Source organism: Xiphophorus couchianus, chromosome 15 (genome assembly GCF_001444195.1).
Source record: "Xiphophorus couchianus chromosome 15, X_couchianus-1.0, whole genome shotgun sequence".
Classification (NCBI taxonomy): domain Eukaryota; kingdom Metazoa; phylum Chordata; class Actinopteri; order Cyprinodontiformes; family Poeciliidae; genus Xiphophorus; species Xiphophorus couchianus.
The window spans coordinates 10,605,797-10,632,105 of NC_040242.1; the positions used below are offsets into that span (position 1 = coordinate 10,605,797).

A 26,309-nucleotide genomic window follows, 5' to 3' on the forward strand; every position below is an offset into this window, starting at 1 on the left:
GTAATCTGACTACTATTATTTAGTATTGATGAGACTTTGAGCCATTTTGTATTTTCAATATGCCGTGTTGGGTTATGGACCACAAACAGTTCAGTTTTCTCTGGGTGATGGGTCATGTTGTACAGAAAATAACAAAAAGGCAGTTCCAATTAAGCAATATTTTTTTCTTCAATATGGGGCTACCCACATCCTCAGCATGAAATTGTTAGCTGTGACTAAGCAAATGCCTCAAGAAAATTACCTCTGCAGTGCACATGCACAACAAATTTATTCCCATTCTCTTTGAAAAGCAGATAACAATAGCTTGTGACTTATTATTTGACTATTTGAGGAGATATTGCGTCAGCTTCAAACACACATGCTAGAATGAATATTTGAATTTAGCTGTGGTCAGATTGTTTTTAAGTGTCATCCTAATTCATACCAACAAGCTTTTTAAACCTTGAAAAGTTTTCATGTCTGTTGATCCAGATGGATCCACCTAAAGGTTTTTGTTGCGTCCTCACAGTATGATGCTGCCATCACATTTCTTTTTAAGTAACGCACTATGATTGCCTGCCTTTATTGCAAGTGAACATTTTTATTGACCATGTGTTCTTTCCCGTACTAAGGGAAAAAAATAGTGGCTTTCATTCAGCCAGCTGACTGGTAGCATGTAGCATTTTTGAAACCTTAACTTTTAAAAACCTTTGTGCCTTGGTACTAGTAACATGCCTAGTTCTGACCCTCACCTCTGATAATTAAATACAGTACATATGTGAACACTTAAGGATTACCGAAAATGATTTGGAGAGTGTTGCTTAGATTTTTGCTTATGGCTAATCCTACTCTGAACTGTCTTTAACTAGTTGTTGCTGTTAACCTAAACCATTCAGTAAACTAAAGCACTTTTAGCCTTCTACATTGTGTACCTAGCAGCATCACTAATTAAAAACTGTTGGTTATCAATGTTTTGCTAATGATTGTTTTTTTATCTTAAATATACGGTACTTGGCTTGGCTGCTTTTAACACATTTGTTCCCAGATCTGACTGTTTTTCTTTCTTTTCTTCCCACATTGACTGCTCCATGGTTCCTGTCTGGAACGACTACTCCTCCCTGTTGCACTCAGGTAAGAAAACTTGTTTTTCATTCAGACAGACATGCATCACAAGTAAAAAGAAAATCTGCGTGCATCAGTGTTTTCATTGTTCCTTTGTTACCACCTCATGCCGATCGATTTGGTCATTGTGTGCTCATTCCGGCACAATGCAGCCAACCTGACGCAATAAACCTAATTTTGTTACACTTTGCTGAGGCTTGTTGCTTTTGGAACGCACAGCGTAAAGAACAGAAAGGATGTTGGTTCTAAATTTCACTCAGTCACTCTGTGAACCGTGAAACTAACCTACTTCCTCCCCAAACCCTTTTTGTTCATTTCACAATCTATCTGCCTCTCTAATTTGGCACACATTTAGGAAAATAAAGATGGAAGCTCAATTCAATATAGTATCTTGGAGACAAATTATTGAATAAACAGAGGCGCATGAATGGAAACTCCACAATAGAAGGGAAAAAAAGCAGCAAGGTCACCCCATTCTTCCTCTGAGCATCCCATTGAGGAGTTGAAAATGGGGACAGGAGGAGAGTGTGTGAGACAAGATAACGCAAAAGAAAGGCATGGCGTAATTGAGATATCAATCAAGGAGGTTATTTCAGGGGTAATTGCTGAGGTCCTTTAGTTTGGTGTTAGTGTGTTAGATGGATACAGAAAGAAAAAAAAATAATGTGGGAAAAAATGGTTGGTAGATCTGATGATTTGTGCTTTGTCTTTGGCGGAGGTGCCATCCTATTCATGTCTATTTTTATCTGTTTATCACTCCAAAATGGAGATGCAAATAATTCTGTCTTCACACATAACAATAACCTAATATTTCCATGACCTATTTTTTTTTTTTTACACAAAGTCACATTGTGATCCTATTATATTTTTAACCACACAACTCTGTGTGGGAGTCACTTTAAATTTTTTCTTGGCTGCACTAAATAAATGTTATTAACTTGCTGTCTTTGTTAAAACAGATCCATTTAATTTTCCTAATTGTTATGCATTATTTTAATACTGAACATTTCATGGATATTCATACAGTGCGTGTAGAATTTCATTTCATTAAATGCCAGTTCACTTTTGTGTGTGAACAGACCGCTGTTTGAGAATTTTTGAGAGGCATTGAGCTTTGTTTTAAGGGCAATGTTGTACTCATGAATATTCCAATTCCTCATGAGATTACTTCCTGTAATAACGCTTTCGCTCCGGGCCTCAAGGACATACTGCAGATGCTACGCACCACTTTAGGGACACACGTGAACAAAGATCTCTTAAACATGCAGGTTTTTCTTGTGTATCTGCACACATTACAGGTAGACTGCATATTAGCATATGAATGTTCACTTTTAATTAGCCATTTTCTGCCCAAGTGCTTTCTGATGCTATACTATGTGCATGGTTAAGCCAGAGAAAATCATTTTTAATTGGTAAACTGTGTTGTTGCAGTGAGAAGAATGGCCTTGGGTAAACTGTACAAGTTTTTTATGTGATACTACTTAAACACGAAGCATCCAATTTATATAAACTTTTTTGTATTTTGGTTAGCAGAAACTCATTGTTTTCAATGTGCTCACCTAAGGGACTTTTCCTGATTTAATGGACATTAGATGTGGGGAACAAAATTTGTGCTAACACTAAGTGCAGAAAAAAATGTTTCAAACATTATTTAAAAGATTGCAACATGTTGCTTCAGCTTCGACTTTGTCGTCCAACTTTATGTGAATTTATGATTTGGTTCAGAAATAGAAGATGAGATTAAATATGCCACAATGTTTCTGATCAAGACAGTCTGTTTGCCAAAACTCTGCCCATTTACTGTCAGCATAGTATTCTCATTTACAGAACTGTTTCAGTTTTATTTATTTATTTTTTCTCAAGGTGTGTGTCCTGAACAAGAACATTCCAGTTGCACTTCTGTGGCACTTGTTCTTGTTTTTATAAATTCATGTTAAACAGAAGTTACACCTTAACATAGTACAATTGATAGTTTATTGCAGACATTCAAAATTCTTATTGTCTTAATTATCTATATCCATTACATTTTCTCTACTTTTGCTTTCATCCATCAACTTCTCTTTCATCGCCTAGAGTTCTTAATCTACTACCAGTGCGGTTTTCTGCCAGTTATAATAAAACTGAAATGATGAAACAAAAAATCTCCTCTCGATCAGCTCTCAACATTAAAAACATCCTCGGCTCGTCGGACACATGAAACGCCCAATTAGTGGCTACCAGCAAACAATTATTCATATTATTCGCTGGGTCATCATCGAGGACCTGGCAATTAATGAAGGCTCCAGCCAACCATGAAGCAGACATGATGGGCGCATTACAACATCACTCAGGGGTGGTGATGTGGGGAAAATAGGAAGAGGATGTTTGAACATGTTGTCAACAAGTTGGAGATCTGGATGACAAATGACCAGCGCTGGTTTATCTTGCAGGTGATGTCTGTGTTATTCATGGGGCTGTGTTTTATTTAATAATGCCACTGGAAGGGAATAACATGAAATAATCTTTTTTATTTATTTATTTTTTGCAGAATGAGTATTCATTTTATGCTTTGAAGCATTTTCTAATCCAATACTGCAAACGTTATGGCTGACTTCTAATAGACTTGCAGATTAGCCATTGATCAGTCAGTCTTTAAATTGATTAGTCACCTTCATTTGTCTTTCAGCTTTGATCTCCAGGTCAAGGCTTTTTGCTTAAATGTTTACCTTGTATGTTTTGTGGAGGAGCTGGGGGTTTGCCTTTAAGGGCATCTTCTTTTTTTTCATTTTTAAATTCTAGAATTTTCTTACTATGTTCTTGGTTTTTAATTAGAGATATTTATGAGCGTTTCCCTTTCATGTTCATTAACATGTCTGAGTGCTAGTGGAAACAGAGGGGAAAATGCTCTGCTGCTTCAGAGATTGCTGCCTATTTTTGGGACATAAAAAGACTCGCCAGTCTGGCTGATGCTGACATAAAAGCTGTCTGGTGCTTTGAAGACCTGAGCTCTTTCAAAGTTGATGCTATTCATCAGCATGTTGTTTGGGCTTCAGCAACTCCGGTAGTTGCAGACAACCAAATATAGGGCAGCATTTTGAAAAAGAATTAACTCATAAATAAAAAAGATTTTTGTGGATGTTGGGTGCTTGTGGTGCTCTGGGGATCCTCTCAAACTACTTGATACCTGAAGTATCTTGCAAAAGTATAGAATCCCATTAAACTTTTGACATTTTGTCATATTACAAACACCATCTGTAATTCAAAGTATTGTTTGTGTAGCGGTGAAATGGAGAATAAAAAACAAATAAATATGGCATTCCCAATACTTTTCAGAACTTGGATCTACATGTTTTTTTTGTTTATATCTTCAAGTTTTCACATCTAAATTCTACAATCTTTTGCTTCTTATTCTGCAAGAAAATGTATTTATTCCTAGAACTCTTAAGCAACTTTGTAGCTTGTAGTAAAACCATTGGCTCCATTCTGTTGTAGCTTTGACTGTGTGGTACAGCATACATTAACAGGTTTTTTTTCCGGGATTAACTTATGCTTGCTGAAGCAAAGAATCCCTACATGCTCAGTTTCCCCAGAAAGTTGATGTGTTCATGGTGTGATGTGTAGTGTTAATTTTCTGCCACAAATAGCTTTTTGCATATAGGCCAAAAGGTTTAATTTTGGTCTCAAGTGACTGCATGCACTCACATATTTGCATCATCTCCTACATGGATTCCATTAAACTGCAAACAGGACTTCACATGGTTTTCTTACAACGGTTTTCTTCTTGCTGCCCTCCTATAAAGGCTAGAATTGCTGAGTGCACACTGCAGATCTCTACAGTTCCTCTGGTGTCACATAGGTCTATGCTTATTCTCTGATTAATTTTCCTCTTGAGTAAACTATCAGCTTAAGTGGACGACTGTCACTTTTTTTCCATGTTCTGGGGATGCATTCAACAGTCCTCAGATTTTCAAAGCATGAAATAGTATTTTATAATTACCTGCCTTGAACGTCTCCACAACATTATCGTTCTTGTGTGAAGAAAGTACATTTTCAAGGCAATGTCAACAAATGACTGCATATAAAAATGGACTCGCATGTCAAGAAAGTACAGGTAAGCATGATGACTTTATTTGAACAAGAATCAGCTTTTTGAGAAAGACATATGAATGCATTATGGCACAAAGGTGAAATGTAGACATGCAGATCAAGATGTTAAAAAAAAACACAGCAAGTCATCACAACCTTACACAAGCAGTCAATACTCTGTTCCCAACTCGAAATGAAACCAGCTCTACAAAACCTCTCAATTCAGCCCTCACTCCTACAGTATTAACAAGCACACAGCCACGCACCTACTCTGCTTCCACTTCCAAACGTTTTAGTGTAAAAGTTGTATTTTTCGATCATGCTTTGTCCTCTCTTTGAACCTCATCACATATTTGCTTTCATTTTGCTCATTTGAGCCGCTACATTGGGCTTCGAGGATTTGAAAGATTCAGTGGCTCAATTTAGTTTCAGTACAATCATTTCTGTGCACAGAGCTACCTTAGTCTGGACAGATGGTAAGGTACTGTTCATTAGATGGGCTTTGAAGAGCAAATCCTTAATCTGCTTTTTGCATGACAGCCCTTTCTCTCATGCACACAAAACGATGCGTGCACACCTGCCCTAACTAATCATTTCATTCCCAATCTCTCTGAAATTAGGTCATAATATTTACTGTGTTAACGAGTTTCTATTTTTGAATTATTAACTCAGAGTTGGTGGGGTTTGAGGAAGGGAACTGGGTTTCTGTATAATCCCCAATGCCTCAAGTGAATACAGTTGTATTGCATGTGAGACCGGTTGATCTTTATTCTGAACCAGTTATATTAAGGGTAGATTAGCTGTGTGTTTGAATCTCTTCAACTCGAAACAAAGGGGAAAATGATTGCTTGCTTTTAGCTATGATTAGTGGTTTTCAGTTATTATTGTTCATGTTTATATACATTTATCAGCTCTGTGAAACAAAGGTTAAAGGATTCATGAACATCTGCCCTTTTTGGCGTTTTCCCAACTGTTCTTCAACTCTGGGAAGCATCTCAAAAAGCCCTAGAGCCCCTTATGATTTGCATTCACCGTAAAGTTCAACACACCAAAGACTGCTTCTGCTGAACAAGGACAGTTTTTTTTAGTTTTTTTTTCTTCCACTCCTAATCAAGTCGAGTGCAGGCTGTTTGTGTAGCAATTTGCAGACATTCATTGTTTTATTTAATTATAATTTTTTCATCTTTCTTGATGCGACTCTTGATGCATCCAAACAGAATTTTGGGCTCCCTCTTGGCGTTAAAAGAGGTTCAATAGTGTCTGTGGGTGAGTGCAAATCTGATTCAGAAAATCCAGCTGTGTGTCACGGTGCGTTTTGTGTTATTTCCTAGCATAAACGGCAACACCTAAAGAGCAGATGTTCTTCCGTGTTTTATGGTTAGCTTCCCCTGGAGAGAGCAGAGCCACCTGGTGGAGGAGCTCCACTGCTGGTGCACCATGACCTTGGACAACTATAGAGGAATCCATCTGCTTCCTGTACCAACAGTCCTGACGTGCAGCATTAAATTTAGATTACCAGTGGTGGTGACATGGGTTACTGATTGGCGCTGTCAACTAATAAAACCTACATACAGAAATTGAAATGGGATGTGTTCTTCCTGACATTTTTGTGGACTCAAAAGGTATTTTTAAATCTAACATTCAGAGAAACTGTTAACGTTTATCAAAAGAAAGTGAACTGATAATAAAAATGCAGCCGGATAGTAATGCTTACATTTCCAACATGGAAAAACGTTCAAAGCAGAAACATGTTTGTGCAGGAAAAAAAGCCCCTTTTTCTTTACCTTTGAGTCACTTGTGGGCCACAAGAATTGAGACTAGACATCAAGGATCAACAGCAGGCAGCCGGTTTTCTGGTGGTCTGCTGGCTTTCGTAAACACTGTGGTGGAGGAGCCATTTTTTACCATTTCTAACATGGATTCCAATTTTTAAATTGTATGACAGCTTTTTCCCTGAAATGCAACTCGCATGTGGAAGATTAAGGGAGAACATTCTCTGCTGGCTTTTTGGCAGCTGTAGGCCATGAAATATATGTAAATATCCCAAAGGGTTTTCTATAAACAGACTACTGACTAAATTGTGGGAAATGGTAAAACAGCTAGACATGTTGAATATGAATCCAGTTTCTTTTGTAATGATGGAATAACAATTTTATATTGTGATTCCAAAAAGTAGAACATTACTATAAAAAGTAATAATATTAATATCAAACTGAAGTTTGACTGACAACTGAACCATGATGGATAGTATTATGCATGGAAAAGCAGTGTTTTGATTTCTGGTTAGATTTTCTTAAACAGTCACCATACCCCAATACTTACTCAAAAAACTCTTTTCTTACTAGCTGCAATGCATTTTTGTCTTCACTTTTTCTCATTAATGTTGACTGACATTAGGCTGATGATATAAGCATTACTGCTGAACCAAGATTGTGGGTATAACTGGAAGGAAGTGTGATTTGTGGCTTTCAGAATGTTGGCATGTGGACCATATGTGTGTTTTTTAAAAAAAAATCTTGATCACTTTTGATCTGCTGTAGTCTACAATCTAAAACTCAGTTTTAGAATAAGTACAGTTGACAATACATGATCAAAGCGCTGTATTGCAATCAATGTGGTGCTTGATTGTAACAATTAACTGATTTCTCATGCTTAGCAAGTACATGGTGTTAGTGAAGAGAAGTACCTCGCTTACAACAGGATGACACCTCCAGCAGAATTAAGCTCTTTGTGCAAAATAGCTGCTGTCCAGGAATGACGCAAAGCTAATAATAGGAGCAGTGAGCCGAAAGAGTTTAAAAATAAACTGAGTAAGACCGAAAGTAGAATGACTTCAAAGCTTTGCCAGCTCCTGAAAGATTCTTAAACAGTAGTTCTGTACTTTCCATCTTATTTTAATTGCAGAGTAAATGAGTTCAAATAACCTGACGATAACATTCACAAACACTGGATATGAGTTTACTATTTGAAGGAAAAACCTCATTCTACCTTTTTTGATCCTGTTTTACATGTTGTTTTGTGCATAAAGAAGTTGTGCTATGCAAAGGATTTAAGTACATTAATATATTTTATAAGAAATCCATAAATTTATCATTGCTTTAAAGGAACAAAATTTCGATTTGAACAACTCTTTAATTTGAAGACTAAAAGTTAAATTAACACTAGTTTTTGTTTTTTTCAGTTATCCAGGACCATAACAATGGCTACACTCTGTGACAGAAATCATTTCTTGTTATTTTCTTTCTGTGATGAAATAGAAGAAATCTATTACATGAAGCTGAAACAATGATGTGAGGAAGTGCCTGTGTGTGTGTTTCCCTGCTGTGTTACTCTCCTTTACACAGGAACTAAGTCCTGCTGTGCAATCATGCTCAGTGAGCCTATCCCACCCCCTGCAGACACACAAACACACCCCCACACGAGCGCACGTGCTCGCTGTATACCCACTTGCACATGGTGTGTCGCGTTCATTCACACAGCCCAAGGAACAGAGGGTTATGGTAACAGTGATTCCAGTTCTCTCTGTGAAGGAACTGATCGAAGCTGCTTCCCATTGGCATTAAATATGCATTAGTCTCTGCCTTTCATGTGAGCGCTGAGCTGTGTTTTTGTGTAAGAAGTCCTGGGGTTATTTTCTTATACTTGGAGCCCACCAATTTTCTATCTCCATCTTTTAATTAAGAACGAGAATGAGGTCTGGAAGAAACAGGGCTAATCTTTATTAAATGGAATTTCTGGGTTGCTCCAGGCTTGGCTACGCAGATCCTGCTAAGAGACACCGGCTTTATCATCAATTATTTCTCGTCAGTTCTTATTAAGGGGCACAAAGTAAAAAAAAAAACACATTGACAGAATACAAGGCAAAGGTAGCATTACCTAATAATTACAGCGACCACTCACCTGTTTTATTTCATTTTCTGGAATAATAGAAAGCCAGGGTCTCATCTCTGACAAAACCCCATTGTTCACCCTGTCAGCTATCACCATCTCTGGCACAGCTTGAAGGGCTCCAGTCTGGTTCTGTCTTGTGTAAAGACATGGCAATCAGTCATTTTTTTGACAAGTGTCTGCGGGTAGGATTGGGAGGGGTCCATGGCCACACAGCATTTCTTTAGGCTCAGAAGCTAAAGGTGATTCCTGAGCTGGCTTCTGTGATCATCAGCAGCCTCTCATATTTCCCCCTCTTGGGCTGGCCCACCGCTGTTCGATTATCCCTCAATCTGTAATTAAAGGCAGCCGAGGGGAACGGAGATGGGGTGAGGGAGAGAAATAGCTCAGGACAGACGTCCATATTCCAGACAGAGGCTGGCCAACTGAAAACATCCAAGCTTTTTCGGGGGAAGGTGTAATTTCATCATTATAATGGAGCTTTAGCCAATAAGACTTCAGAACTTGACGATTTAATGATGGTGAAATATTATTTTTGTATTTATCATAAGGAACAGCAGGTTGCTAGTCATGTTGATTTTTTTTGGCATTTTCTACCTTTGCAGTTTTTTGCTTATTTTATATCAAACATTTTCTGGTTTAATATGCAACAGTCTGTCACTGGAGGCTTCATGCTGTGAAATATCCTTTTTTGTATACATTAATTATTTAAAAAGTATAGAAAAGGTGTACAGTCTGGTATAAAAGTGCAACAGTTTCAAAAACAAAACATGATGGTATTTTAGGTGAATGCACTATGATTGACTGGAAATGCTTTTGTTTTATTTCAGAATTTGTTGCACTCATAAAGAGCACTTATGATGCCCTTACAAAAATATCCCATGAAAATCATGTTTTTGCATGCTTGTGGAAAAGTGATTTTCATGGGATTTTTTACATTTTTGTAAATAATTAGCAGGTTCTTAGTAGGTAGCAAAGTCATTGTAAAAAGAAAACGGTGAAAAAGAAAAGTTATTTGCTACGTTTCAAAATCTTAACGTGTCCCTTTAAAATCCCAAAATTTGACCTATTGGTGTTGGTCTGTCTGACCAAATACCCAATGACGTCAGTTTCCCTGGAGAAATCATTTTGTCACAAATTATTCGTAAGCTTCCATGCAATGAGTGTAGACAGCAGCTTCCCAGTCTGCGTGCGTGTGCGCACATGTGTGTGTCGGTGAGTATATTAAGATAATACTCACTGATTCCTTTCTGGCAGCACGTGTTGAGACTAAAACCACATACTGTGAGCACATCCTGTTCACAATCATAAATCTTAAATCTCTTCTCTTGACATCTTTTCTCTGAATTTGTGAGCATAGCCCCTGTTCCAGGCTTTTGTCTCAGAGCCCCACGCTGGCTCGTATTGGACAAGATTGGAACCCGTCGTGTTAATGGGGTCCATGACCCAGTGGGGGCCACCGCAGCGTGTGTCTGTAGGCGAGTGAGAGTGCATAAACACAAGCCTGCGAGCACTGATGTATGGGGACACAAATCACCCAGTGGAGCCTCAAGGGCATTAGACTACTGACCATAAACAAACAGTCTTGGATATCAGTAAGGTTGAATATATTGATTATTTAAAATGACTATCGCATTGCACTCATAAATATTCATTGATTCCTTATCCTTAGGTGGATGCTCTTCGATTTTCATTTTGAAAAAATGTGAAAGAATTTACCTCTCATGAAAAATCTTATTATTTTTTTTTCTTTTTATGTGGTATTTGTCCCTCAAATACAACATGGTTTTAGAACAACTATTCAAAAGAGAAGGATTCCAGTTTTCTAGGAAACTTGCAAACTGTTTCTTGGTAATTTTTATCTGCTGCTTTTGTTACAGTCCACTTACATAAAACAAAATGGATGTCAACCCCAGAATAGACCCCATCTACCATCATCCCTATGTTTCACTGCAGCGTAAACCACCATACCTTCCAGATCCCAGATCTGGCCAATCCGCAATCACTGTGTCTGCAAAATATACAACGCATAATTAACTGTGGTGTACCTCTGGTTATTTAATACCCGGTTTCTTCTCTTAGTCCGTTAACTCCCCTTACTCGAAGAGCCTTGAGGATATAGATAGTTCATGATAGTCCATTTCTGAAAAATTTTCTAAGAGGAGTCAGAATTTTTTTATGAAATGAACTGCATTTTACCTCTAACCCCTTTTCTCAGTGCATTTCACTCAAGTGAAGTTTGTCCAAATGCTTTCATCTCTGTCTCCTCTCCAGCAGCTTCAGGCATGTGTTGATCAATTTGAAGCTCATGTGCCTCACTCACAGTGGGTGTAAATAATTAAATTTATGACAAAAAGAAAACCGGCAAGTGGAAGGTGAGAATAGCGTTTTTCAACCCTAGGTTTATTTGTCTGATATAAATTCTCCTCAGCTGAAAAAAACAGCATGCCCTGCTGTCCTCATAAAAGGAAACTGAATAACTAATTTGCAACAGAGGCAAGCAAAGATTAAAAGAAAAATCACTGACTGGCAAAGGGATTCATGCAGAGCGCCAAGATGTGTGCAGACTGTCTTTGTGAGATTTGGCACACACTGAGGGAATAGAAAGACTCATAAGTTGAAGCTTCTGAGGAACTATAATAAAACAGAAACTGTGTTTTGCATAAAGACTTTACAAAATATGACCCAATGGGGAATAATGATCCTCAATTATTTTAGAGGAACTCATAATTTTTTATTAAGCAACAAGAATAGGGAAGGGTAAAAAGTAGTAGTTTGAAAAACTGATGCAATGTAATGGCCACTGCATATAAACTCTTTATAAGGAGGCACATAAAACACAGTTAAACCTTCTGCTATTATCAGTATTACCGATAAGGGTGGTTCTCACACATTTCATATGCTCAGAACACAAGCAGTTGATGGAAAAGTGGAATTTATTCTAAACCACTGGAACCTGCCACAAAGTATCTTTTGTTTCATACTGTAGCTTTAGGTTTCACACTTTGAATTTAGGTTTAGGTCTTTTTGTTTATGAAAAAATAGCATAAAAGTAGCGTTTTTTGTTTTTTTGTGTGCTTGGAAAACAATTGCAAAAAAATACAATGGAATTTTTTCTTTATAGTCAGTAAACAAAACAATCACAGGAACATGTTTTATTGTAAATTCCTTTAAAACTGTAATACCTTAAATATTATTGCAATCTTTCAATAGTACTTGACAATTCACCTGCAGTGCATTTGAAAAACGTTTGATTTACAGCAACTTACTTGAGTTGTATCTTTGCTTCTGTTCTTCATATGCAATGATAGCATTGAGGAAGCAGCTCAATGCTTCCTTATTGCTGGTATACATAATCAGAGGCGATGGCTTGATGTCAACCTCAAATAAAGCTGCAGCTATAGTTATATTGTATTTTTGCATTTACATATAAAACTCATACACTCACATGTTTTAATTCATATTTGCTTTGAATGAGAAAAACCTAATCCTGAAGTCACAATTTAAAATGATACAAAGAATCATGAGTTATTGGTATATAGTTTAGAATTTTTCACATAGCTTTAATATATACTGTAATTTTAACATTGTAGGTTTTCTATATTTTGTTTCCTTGCATCTGGTCTTTTGTATTCTGCTCTCTTGCTTTTTCTGTTCTTCATTGGGTGTTGTTCAACCAGTGAGAGAGTATTTGCTTGAAAACATGCATCATTTTTTATTTTATTTTTATTTTTTTATCATTTTAATTAAATTAAAATTTCTGCATTTATTAATGAATTAGCTCCGGCAGGACATTTGGCAGATTCAGCCTCAAGGCAATCTTGAATAGAGACAGCGGTAGAGAGGTTGATCTCTCTTTATGCACTTTTAATTACACTTGGCTGGCTGGACTACAATCCCCAGAGAGCCAAGGTGAAGCGGTCGTCAAGAGATGGTGAAGGATGGGAAAAAGTGAGGGGTGAGAGGTTGTAAAGGCTCCTCTGAGGGTAATCCAGCATTTCATTCACCGACAGACGGTTGTTGATCATCCTGCAGAATCTGGAGGGATGTGTAGTGGAAATCAGTTGATGAATCAGGGTGTCTAACTCTTAAAAATTACTTTAGTGTACTTTTTGCTGTCTTGTCTTGGATTCTTGGTCCTATTTTTTGTAATCAGTTTAGAAAGAAGACGGTTATGATGAGACAGAACGCAGGATAAAGCTCTAGCTGTGATCACAGCCAATAATGTCATCACATTAACCCTCAAACTGCTCACTCTTGTGGACAATTTGACACTCAATTCCACATGGATTCACAGTTTTGTCATATATAATTTACACAACCCACTATCAGAAATTTGCCTCGGGAGGCTTTGCAGTCTATCCCAACTGTCCAACCCTTTCTCACACACAGTTACTTTCTCAATTTCATTGGCAGGTTCCAGTAGTTCAGAGAGCACTAAACAGCTAGAACCAAGGGAATGAAGCGCCTCCACACTGTGAGACCTTTTATGTATCACAGGCCCTTCAGTCACATGATTCTCACCTCCCAGAACAGTATTTTACTCCAAAATGAATGGTATAACCTCCGGGCGATGTCAAGGTGAAGGAAACGTGTCACTGGCTCCCTGGCGAGCCTTTCATAGCCTCGGCGCTCTCCAGTTAATGACTCGAGTGAGGAGGGTGCGTTACCTCAGGCTCGGTCAGATGAGCCCAGACAAGCGGCTCAGACTGTAATCACAGGCAATCATCAGCTCTCTGGTTGGATTTCTGCTACTCTGGACTGAAAAGCATATTCCCAGAACTATGATTTTGGGCTCTGAGGTGGAGTGAAACAAAAGGGAAAGGAAGTTGGGAACAGATAACGACAGTGACTTATGACAAGATAGACTGGGGAGAGATTAGTGGTGCTCAATATTTGCTTGGCAGTCTAGTCACCAATTATTTACAAACTAACGCTAATGCATAACATGTTGCCGTGGCTTGTGCAAATTTTGGTGAAAAATTTGCACAAATCTTACTGCTTAATTCAGGGTTTTTCTGTTTCTGCCACACACACGTCAGCTACCCCTGACACAGATCAGAATAAACACTTTTAAAATTATTAAAGTCTTATGCTTCAGATTGATGTATGTTAATAGGAATACAATACTGTTTATGTCAAAGGCGTCATTTATGTTACAGAAGGGAACATTTGTCTATATATGGATAACAGCGATCTCTTTATACAGTTTTAGCCTTTGGGCTTTTGCTTGTTTTTTTATACTTTTATCTTTTCTGTTCTTTGTTGCCTCCTTAGTGCTACCTTCATGTTCAGAGCTTTACATTCACATTGAAACAAAATTTCACCCCTTTTGAATGACAAAAAAGCTACCGACTTTGTCATTCAAAAGACCTGAGTGCATTATTAAAAAACTAATGTTTTTTAAATTACCCCCCAAACAAAAAGTACTTTGTGACACAAAAGCAACCTAAAAGGATCAGCTTGAGGGAGAATATACTGTTAGTGGCATTACTTGTGGCTAGATGTCGAGAGAATGGTCCAGCTGCACAGCCTCATCTTTTTTTCAGCGGATCTCATTCTTTGTGTGAAAACCTCTGAACGCAGTGAAAATGGGTCTGCAGAATTTTCTTCCAACTGCCCATTTCTCACGGCGACCACAAGTGGGATGTCTCTCAGACAGTTTAGTCATCTTTCTTCCCTAGAAACCACCAGAAAGAGTCATGCTTCCCAATTTTCTACCACAGCACCATATCTTCTACTTCTGCACAGTTCTGATCAAATAAAACATTCAAGTAATGACCCATTGTTAGCTCTTAATTAATTCCTGCAGTTCAGTTTAAGTGTTTAAATATTTCAACTAGACCAAAGTGATAAAAGCTGGAGTGAATGTTATCAATCTGAAAGAACAGACATGACACTCGTACCCAGAAGCAACTTGACCTTCTGGTTCCACTACAGCCCTCCAATTTGTATGGGAACAAAAAAAGTTCAGAGCAGTTTCACATGCTGGACCCAGGTTTCGTGACTCCTTGACCCCCCGAGGCTAAATGTAATGGAAGTTCTATGTTTTCCAGCTCGCCTGTCTCTCTTCATCAACACACACAGTGACCCATACACAGCCTGCAGCGCTGACACTAATGCGGAATACAGAATGGTTGCTCATTTAATTTTACAGCCAAGCTTGCTGGTGCCACTCAAACAGAGCATGTCCCCACAACCAGCAGCCTGATTTAGTGACTTGATAAGCAAAGAAGAAACAACCCCCTCTTGCCTCGCTTTTTGTTGCTACATCCATGTCAGCTCTGTCTTTCCAGCTTTTGTACTTATATATGTCTTGTAATGGGATTGTGTGTGAGAGCAGCGTCTTGGACTGTTTCTCTAAACCTCGGCTCTTTGTGCTCTGTGGCTCCGTCTGTTTGTCTGCTTTCTGCTGCGGTCTTTCATCACGTTCACTCCCTGCTTTGGCTTGACTTGGTGTAGTATCTCTCCTCATGTCTGTCTTCACATGACTGTAGTAAACTAGATCTTTACTGCCCCCTTGTGGCAGATGCTTCAACCTCTTCAGTCATTGAAATCAAGTCTAAAATCAAACAGTGAAACATAATACATAAAAATCTTACAATGTTTTTCTTGTACATTTTGCTCGTGAGTGTGTTTGTAAAGGTTACTAGCTCATTAATGGCAGTCTATATTAGTGGATCAGGTCATTTAAGTTGATGATCCCTGTGCTGATTATTCTCTAGTTTTGTGCACCGACGCTTGTTTTGCATTTGCATATAAATTGCTTTATATGCAGATGCATATAAAGCACTTAGCAGCAATTTAGCAGCGTTCCTGCTAAATTCTTTGCCAGTGGTGTAAAATTCATGAATTCTTTTGAATTTGATCAAACATTGTTGGGCTGTCAAAAAAATAGAAATAAATAATTGAGTTTGATGCATTAAAAAACAAAAAAATCCTGCAGGTGTATAAGTACACCAGGATATGGCTCAAGAATGTGTAATCCTTCTTGATTATGTTAGATTATGACAGTGGGTCTGTCATAATCTAACACTTCCTCTGTCTGCATTGTCTGTCTTGCCTTGTATGTTAGAGAGGGTCTGTTTCACTGAATTCTCATTGTAAGAATCAATATACACCTATTTGGTCATTTCATAAAGTCTTTTGGGAAAATGATATGTCCATACTTTGCAGCTCTCACAGATGCTGCCAAATACTGTCATCTAGTCCTGGTGTATAATAAGACCTACGGCAAGCAGTCATCTTCTCATTTAATTTGTTTCTGCCTTGATTGTTTGCCTCAGGAGATACAAGATTGGTTCGAAAAGTAATTGAATGGCCTATTTAATTTCTTCTAATTGATTTTGAGTCATTTGATACGCGTTTTGTTTTTTATCTTGTATCAGGGTGCATGGAATTTGGTGTCATCGAGGAATCTCTTTATTTTATTTGTGGTGACTGCAAGACTCAGATTAAGGGAGTTTTTTTCTCTCATAGGTGAGTAAAAAGTAGTAAAAAAAAATCTAAAAATTGTGTTTGAGTTATATGCCAACAGAAAGAGATGTCTATCCTCAAAGAGCACGTAAACGTCTGGTGATGTGGTCTGAAGTAAAAGGTACATGGCTGTCTGGATGTGTAAGGAAGTAAATAATAGATTATGAACAGATTATGGACACCTGCAGTTAAGTACAAGTATGCCCATTTTCATCCTGGGCATAAATTTTATAACTATTCTTAGCTTTTATTTACTTGTATAAATAAAAATTGGGGTGATAAGCGCTTCTTTTTTTCTTTTTTTGTGGGTAATTAGTTTGTTTTCAGTTAATTACATTTCAATTTTCAACCATTTACAGTTGCATCCGAAATTATTCATACCCCTTGCAGTTTCAGGGTAAGGTAATCTTTTAATTTTTTTTCAACAGGTTTCTTTTGCAAGGAAGTGAAACTATTATTTTTGTAGTGACCAGTCAGATAGTTCAACATTTCATCTGTTTTGTGCAATGCACACATGTCACATGTCAATGATGATGGTGGCAGCCACATAATACAGGATAGATTTTCTGCCAGCAAATTAATCTAGCATCATAATGCTGGAACCACCATCCTTCATTTTTGGTACAGTTTTTTGAATTTGAAAGCCTCGCCACCTTGTTCTTCAGACCAGATAGCTGAGTCTTTGTGATTCTGACTGTACTGTAAAAATAGATTTTGCTTCTCCATGTGGACAGTTGAAAATCCCTCTCTATTCTTGACTGTATAATAAGGACAGGACTTTTTCAACTTATGTACCACCACCCTTTGTGGAAAAAGAATAGTTCAAAGTAATCATCAAAATCTCCAGGATTAAAATGATATTGATGCCCCTGATTGACTGTGTGTACTGTTCTCCTAAATCAACTGTAGGCCTGTAACTCCATAAATGAAAAGTCATCCTATGAAAGCTGAAAATCTACATTATACTTTCATAATGGACTTTTTTTTGTTGTTGTTTTTTGCTTATTATGGAAAATGATAACCCATTACATCAAACAAAACGACTTTCCTGTGTGTCTGCTAATATGATGAGCTGCATGCATTCAAAGGCGGCTCTGTTACAGCAGAATGCAGGAGCTCTTTGATATTCCATCACCTGCTGATACCGAATATTAAAGATGCCTAAAATGCACATTCTCACTGTGTCTGTGTTTCGCATACTCATGGCAGTCATTTTCATAATGAGCACCCTTTGTGCTAGTGTGCTTGGATCAATAAGAGAAATCCTTTTTCACAAAGCTTTATATGTTTGCGTTGGGATGTTGGATTTGAAAGCTGGAACACTGGTGTGCAGAACACAACTCACTGATCTTGCTTTATGGCTCGAAATAAAAAAATTGGACACATTCGTCGACATACTTGACTTCATACACAGGAAATGTGCTTTCCAACCACTTCAACCACGATAGCTGACCACATTTTGTCAGATGGGAAGTATGTGTATACACTGTAAAGAAAACTGTCTGTTTATGTAATTTGGTCACAGAGCAGATCCTAGAGATTCACTTTCAGCCTGTTTTTCCTGTAATTCCTTCTCTGTGCATGTTTACTTCAGCCTCTTTCAGTACGCTTCCTTCTCTAAATGTTGTGACGGCAGGTCTAAACAGGATGCAGGTCTGCTGCAATGGGACTTTACAGAAGTGGTTACATGGGTCAGTATAAGTGTCACTGGATTGAAAGCATCCTATGTATGGTGCAGCAATATATTGCCATGATAAAGGATTAAAATTGCAGATTTTGTCACCTTATAACCACAAAGGTTAATGTAGCTAATTGGGATCTTGTTATAGACAACATAAACATACTATACTTGATTTGATTTGCAAATTTTTCATATAAAAAAATGGAAAATTGATCTGAGCATTTACTCTGCATTAGACCCCACTGAATCAATAACCCATAGAACCGCTTTTTGCTGATGGTCTTTTGGGGAGTGCCTCTACCAGCTCTGTGTATCTTTATGCTGAAAACGTTGCACATTCTTTTTTGCAATGTAGCACAAGCTTAGTCAGATTGAATAGACTGCTTTGTGATCCTAAACTTCAAAGTTTTGACAAAGATTTTCTCTTGGATTTTGTTCAGAGTCATGACCGGGCCATTCCGTCACATCCTCTGCAGTTCTGGCTGTATGCTTATTTGTCATCCTCCTGGGAGGTGAGCTTCAGCTCATCTTTTGCAGTCCATAGTCGGTTTGCCTCCAGGATTCTCCTGTATTTAGCTCAAACTATCTTATTTCACAAATAGCAGATTTGTGGCGTATGTGATTAGCCATTGTTGGTTACCAAAGTCCTCTTTTGCTGCTTCTTTGATTAATGCTATTCTTGCCCAGCCTGTAATTTTAGATGGGTGGCCATGTGTTTGTAGGTTTCTCCAACAGCGATCTGTCAAATCTCCAAAGCTTGGGATATTTTTCTATGACCTAGAACAATATCTGTAGTTGTGGTTCTCCACAACTATAGAGCTTCTGTATTTATACAAAGTTTTGTTTAGGGGTATAAGATGAAACCAAACAACCAGACAAATAAAAACAAGCTTCAGGTGTTTTTGCAAAGTGTTCCCATGACAACCCAGAGATGCTATAGTCTGTTCACATAGAGGGGGATTAATGACCACCCTGTGAAGAAAAATGAAACATTTAACCAGAACTGATGTTCAGGATGTCTGGTCCATCTTGCTGCGTTCCAATCCATCGCTGTGTCGTACAAACACTTCTTCTGGTCCGTCTTGAACTGGGACATACATATATATAAGAATCTTACATGGATTCTTATATATAAGAATCCGTATAAGAATCAACTATTTTGTGTATTTACATAGTCTGTTTAATGATTGTTTCTTCATGTTATTTGGTTCTGTCATCAAATCTTTTTGGTTAAATGTACCTGGAAGGTGGACTTTAAATGATGGGAAGTACATTGGTACCCATCCAAGCCCATGTCTCTTCTCCCTTTGTCTTCTATTCCTTCTCTGTTCTCCCACTTCTTCCTCTCCTGTGATCTCTGGGAGTCCTCAGGAGGCACAGCGTTCCAGAATAAGCCGATTTCCTCCCAACTTTTCTGTGTTCTTCTTTGGACTTCTCCTCCTTTTCTTAAATTAACATTGGAATAAAAAAAAAAAACCAAAGCCTTTCTGCTGAGTGACTCATTCAAATAATTGTTACTTTTAGCTGTATCAGGTTCTCTGACTCTCTCTCGTTCTCTCTCACTGCTTTTCTACTTCTATCCCTCTGTGGTGTAGTATTTGGGCCACGTTTGAATTGAAGGCTTTAAGTAAAAAGGATGACATCAGAGAAGGGCGCAAAAGAGAAGGAACTACACTCTGAGTTGTCTTTTAATTTTTTGCTTTCTGTGACTACATGCAAGGCCAATGACATACAAGAAACAATACTGTGATAACTTTTACTTCTTATTTGTTCTTAGGTGTGTCCTAAGCACAACCCTGCATTGCTACCCCAGATAAAGAAACACATATCAAGGACTTTGTTCACTATTCATAACTCAATAACAGATATAACAAAGAGATGCTGTGTGTGTGTGAGCAGGAAAAAAAAACAAAAAACAGAAGAATTGAGCTTGTAAAGAAAAGGGGAGGGAACAAACAGAGGAAGGCCAGGCCAACTTGAAACAGACATGAAATCTGAGACTTCTCAAGACAGATTTGGAAAGAAGGCCTGAAGACGTGGAGAAAGGAGTACAAGAACCCTCCTTTGGTTTTAGGCTGAGTGTGACTCTCCCATCGCTCTCTCTCATATTTCCCTCCTCTTCGGAGCGTCCCATGTGAGCGGCGGCCTCGATGACTGGACCGCTGTGTGTCTCCACTCTGCTTACGCTTTGCTGAACTCTGGCAGATATGCATTGTTCTTCACTGGGCTTGACTTGTTGCTCCTGTTTCTCAGCAGTTAGTCTGTGCTAACTCTACAGACGGACTGGGGAAGACTTTTGGTAGATTTTCACGGTGAGTACTGACATTTAAAATTTTGGGGTCCTCTGTTGAGAATAAATATTTGCCTCAATAATTTGGTTTTCTCTGCCAGAGGAGAATGGGTTGCAGCAATCAAGCTGTTTGACTTTTGAGCAACAAAGTTAATGTGGCGGATTGTTAAAGGGACATGGAGAAATTCTTGTTTGGATTGGTGTGTTTCTGTACTGAGCTTTTTTTCCCCAAACATTGTACATGACTGAATAGCCTCTGTTTTGCTGACTCATTCGATTAATTTAATTCACATGGTTCCAGGATCAATGGGTGTGTTTAGTTTGCCTGTTTGTCATAGTGTAGAAATTCCCCTTCGTTGCTTATGTGTAATTCCACATCTTGGCCTTTATGTAGGTGTAATTAACTTATTAGTCATGTACATCTGAAGAAATGTACTGTTACATCAGCCAGATTCATATAACTTTGACATATTTTAATCAGTTACAGCTTAAAATCTCAGAGTAAAAGGTCACTTTAGTATATATGTAACCTGTGCCTGCCATCAGTTTCTAACAACTTTGTGTTGAAGTTTAAACATGATTAAGACTGATCAGTGGTCCTTGTCCTGGGGAAGATTGTCATTATTTATTTGTGACGCGAAGTATTTTGAAACAGTTTAATCTATAATTTTTGTCAGCAAAAGTAGAAGCCTTATTACAGCCAGCCCCTCAGCAGTGTGCAGCAAAGGTGGGAGAGAAGCAAATATTACTGTTTTTTCAACAGTCTGAGAAAAACTGTAGAACAGTTTGTGCTTTCTGTGGTATCTCAGAAAGAGTTGAGCAACAATACAGTGGAATATTCCTTTAATTTTGAAATGGTAACATTTTAAAACCTTGACACACCTTGATTCAGGTAGCCAATCCATGCCTACTTCACAATTATGCACCATTTTAGTTTTTCACATCATCATCACCATTGTGGTTTTTTTGTGTAACAGCGTAGAATGTCTTTTTTTTAAGTTTAGGAAAAGTGCAGAAGCCTTTTTTCAGAAAGCTTACTGGCATTGAGAAGCAAAGGTGATAAAGGAGCATCTGCATTCTTTTTTGCCCAGTATAATCAGTAAAACTTCTGACAACTGATACTTGCTAAGAAATTTAAAAGTTTAATTTAAGGAGTGGTATGATGGGAAATTTTAATAATTTTGAAGATGTATCTTTAAAAGCTTAGCTCTCCCTGATGCCTATCCATATTTCACATTTATGCACTACTTTGCGTTGGTTGATCACATAAAAGAAAAAGAAAAAACAAACAAACAAAAAAAACAAATTATGAAACTGGCAGCTGTAACTTTTGCAAGGGAGTGCACAATTAGTCCTTGTTGTCCAGAGGGACTCCATTGTTCAGTGCACATAATTGTTTTTGTCTATGTGTGTAAAAGCCTCGTCCAGAGAGTCTTAGACAATGAAGTCTGTCTTCAAAAGGATGTAGATTTTTGTCTTTGTCCCTCTCTCTCTCTCCTTTTCCTGTCTAATTCCCTATGCCTTCACATCTGGATCTCCCCACCAGCTGACAAGAAACAAGAGAGAGCGGATGGAGGGAGGTGTGAATGTGAGGGGACTCACAGAGAAGAGAGAAGGAATGAAATTGGAGGAAAGGGAGTTTTCTTAGGTCAAAGTACCCCTGGTAGACTTCCCTTTGTGCAGGAAGAGCTGACGTACAATGTCATTGTGATTACCCGATTTGGAAGAGGAAACAAAATGTTGTAATCACACACATGCGAGAAACACCCTTTATGATGCATGCACTTATGTGAACATGTTAATTGCTCTAAAGGTGTGTGGAGATCATTTCATACGCAAGCCACATGCAAGTGAAGTCAAAACCAAACCAGACATCTGATGTCTGTCATTTTTGTAAAAAAAAAAAAATAAAAGTGCTGTTGCTTCAGTGACAGCTTTGGCAGAACGAGGCCTTAGCTGCCAACACAAGTTCAGATCCCTTTCTGTCTTTGAGATCTGTTACTTTGAAACTGCATTAAACCATAATGAAAAGCTCTACCTAAAAGAAGCTCAGTTTGACTGGATGGGATTTATCAGATTTTCTTTTCTTCCTCTGATGCAAGAAACTGTCCATGCCAACTGTGCTGCAGTTTGTGCCAGTACTGGGCAGGCTCTTGTGTGGCTGTTTGTTCACACCATGGCAGGGCCCAATGCCATGGCAACAGGTGTGCACAAACATGCACAATATTAAACCATAGGTGAGCTTCTTTGAATGTGTAGTTATAGTTAGGAGGTTCTCTGCAGCTCAGCTGATGTTCTGACTTTGCGTGCTTGTTATGACTGAGACAATGATGAAGCACAAACATTAATTCTTCCACAGCCTCCTAAGAAGGGTTTGACTGTGCAGCTTTTACCGTATGTGCATCTGTGATTCAGCCATGTCTCTCTGTCTGTGCAGCTGGTCTGTGTCTGCCTGTAACGCTGCTTTTCAGTTTATGTCTGGCTGTCGCTAACCGTGCATCTCTGGGTGATGAAAAAGTTAGAAGGAATGACGCTATGATGCAGGTGGCATGTGTGCAATGAGTGCCAAGCCAACACGCCTTACACCACATCACTGCCTCAGAAGCGACAGCCAATGAGGCACAACAGGCAATGCACTGTACAGTAGTGTACTGTTTGCGTGCCAGCCAACAATTCAGAGCAGGGAACAGTGTGATGTGTTTGGCTCAGTGAGAACACAGGATTGTTTTGGTCATGGTGATAGCATTCTTTCAGTGTCAGTGTAAGTCCATTGTGCAATGCAAGAATGTCTCAGTGATGAAACAAGAGCAAGACAACACTACATAAAGATTTTTGTGACCACAACAATAAACACTGTATTGATAATTACAAAGAGCATGTAGCTATAGACATTTTACATGTAGCCGTACAGAATTAGGTTTACTTCATAGATTTAGGCCCTTGTGGTAAAACGATGAACAAAAACATTCCCTGCCAAACCCACCAAAACTGCTTGGCAGAGCAAGGAGAGAAATTACTGGAGAGACAGCCAGAAGGCTTCTGGTAACTCTTGAGGAGTTGTAGAAACCCATAACTCAGATAGTAGAATCCTATGACAGGACTACTCTTTATTATGCACTCTATAACTTTACAAAAAAGTAACACAAAGAAAGCCATTGCTGAAAGAAAGTTAAAGAATTGGTATTTTGGTCAAATGAGACCAAGCTTGGTATAAAACTAACTTGTTACATAATTCTGAACATATCTTCCATGAAAAATGCATGGAAGTGTGGAATGTGTATAATTAGCAGGGACATCTAACTTTCTAAAACTTTTAAAGATGTAAATAGATCTAAATAAGTGGCAATAATAAAATACAGCATTTTAGAGGCTGTAAGAGCATAGGTTCATGATCACAAACATGAATTCGGGGTTACATTAGTCACTCATGGCCAAGACTTAAGTAAGATTGTGAATATGTGACAACATTGGGAATTGGCTGTGTAGACAGTCTTTCCAAATGGACTAAGCTTGAGTTGCACAGTAAAGAAGATTGGGCATAAGAAATTTCTATCACAACTGGTAGAGACATGCCTCCATACCTCAAGTAAATTGAGGCTGTGATTTTAGCCAAAAGTGATTCTACAATGTTGACTCAAAGGGGCTGAGTAAAAAGTTATCTTGCGGGGTTTTTTGTATTTATTTGTAAAAGAAAAAAAAAATTAAAAACAATCTTTGATTTGTATCCCATTTCACAATTGTAGTTTTTTTTTTATTTTTTTTTTTTACACAACATTCTAACAAAATACTTTGAGGTTTATAGTTGTAATGTGACACAATGTTTAAAAGGTCTGTAAATATTTTTCAAGGCGCTGTGCTATATTACATCTTGATGTGCAATTGCATTTATGTGCCCTCATTCCTAAAATAGATTTTCTTGATCCCACTCCTTTTCTGATGTTGCTAAAGCAGCCTCTTTTATTTCGGAAAATAGGAGTTGTCTGAGCTGCACTTAAAACATCTTGGTCGCTCATTTGTTTTATCTACCACCTACTCATTTTCATGGTTCCGCTTTGATCCTGCCGCAATTTCTCAGATTCATCTAGATTTTATTGTGAAAGTCACCTTTGTCAGTCTTTGGCACCTGGGAATATGTCTTGGAACGAGATGAAATTCTTTAGAACTCAAAGAACCCTACATATTTGCATTTACTTTGATATGGATACATTGTGTTTCTTATGTCAAGCATGTATTTACTTCTATAATAATGATTATTAACAAGAAGAAACGAAGCTGATAAAATCCAGTGCTTTACACATTAATTAATAGGTGTATTAATTAAAAGTTTCAATTATATGGCTAAAGGTGGTACATTTATACTAACTCAAATACAGTGTCGTGCACACCTATATTTTTTTTCCAGAGGGTTGAACATTAAGCCAAATTTCTTTTCAAGACTACATCCATCTTCATTTCCAAATCTGTCTAGTGTTGCAAGCTCTGGCTACATTGTGTAACTCTCTGTGGTTCTGCCGCTACTGCGAAGCCTGCATTTTAAACCTGATTAGCTGTAATGTTGTAAAAGTTACGGAGCCTGGAATATTTCTGGAGTTTTGAGCATGTCACAGGTTTCACGACACATTGAGAGGAGCGGATTACAGCCATTATGCATTGTAGGCAGCTCTGTGCACAGACACAAAGAGCTCTGATTACCGCTGGCACTCTTGCCTCACTTCCCAGGATTCAGTGCATCGACTGGCACAGTAAGGAGGTGGCGGCGGCTTTAACACAGATGTTGGCAACATAACGCAAGCCTAGCCACACACTGAATTAAAACATGTTCACGGTTGCCATGTTTTATTTGTGCAACAACAGATGGCTTTTTCTGTATCATTCATGGTAAACCGTTTGAAAAACTATTATTTTAGACAGTAGCATTACTCTACAAAAGTTTCAAATCACCACTAATATCTTAATATATTCCATAACAGGAGCCAGACTTTTTTGTGGTCTTTGAAAGTTGTCTTGATGACAACGTTTTGAAGGTTCTGTTTTTCTTTAACCTTTGGCTGCTTTTTTGCTAATTTCTGTCCTTGTACCCAGCCGTGACAGCATGCTTTTTATTGTGACTTTTAAAAGTAAATGGTGAAATTTATAAAAATGAAGTACTGGATGAGGAGAGTCAGAGCAGAAATTAAATGTTTCACACCAGATCAGCAGCATTTAAAAGATATGCCTGCACAGGACCTGAGAGATTTGCTATATTTATTGACCGTCTAACTCATGTATGCCAATTGTCAAATTGTTTTGTATTTGACATTTAACCTGAGAACATAAAACTGTCTTTATGAGAAGTGTCAACATTGCCAAGTAGAAAATTATTATAATTATTATTTTATTTTTTTTGCGAGGCATTGAATGTAGGAACTTTCTTGTTTCATTTATAAGTTAGATTTGTGGATGTCCAATTCTCACTATCTCCAATAGTGATGAGTCATTTAAGAATAGACCTTTGTTGATATACTTAGCACATGTTTAAAAATTAATAAATGTATGCATTTAATCCTGGAAGCTTTAAAGGGAATGCATATTCAGCACGCTTTAGTGTGTCTTTTCAGTTTCATTGCAAATATATCATTATCGTAACATCATTTTGTCCAAAATTCATATCGCAAAGGATATCTTGGAGTGTAATAATTGTTGGCAAATATATTCCAAGTGTTATTAACTTGCATTTTTCATTCTAATGTCAAATTTAGCCAGTTGGACAGAGTCTATGGCAGCAGATGTTCACACTGGACACAAATGATATTCCCCAAACAGAGTGTT

General features: G+C 37.9%; 1 protein-coding gene across 6 annotated transcripts in view; it reads left to right on the top strand.

The window, feature by feature from the left end:
- Window positions 1-26,309, top strand: part of sash1a (SAM and SH3 domain containing 1a) — a 173,750-nt gene that overhangs the window by 79,576 nt on the left and 67,865 nt on the right. Inside the window, exon 1 of one of the 6 annotated variants that reach the window (XM_028039745.1) lies at window positions 20,242-20,523. The exons of the other annotated variants lie outside the window; for them this stretch is intronic. The gene's annotated coding sequence lies outside the window, so the exon portion shown is untranslated. Of the gene's footprint in view, window positions 1-20,241; window positions 20,524-26,309 lie in introns of those variants that run through there. 6 annotated transcript variants of the gene reach the window in all.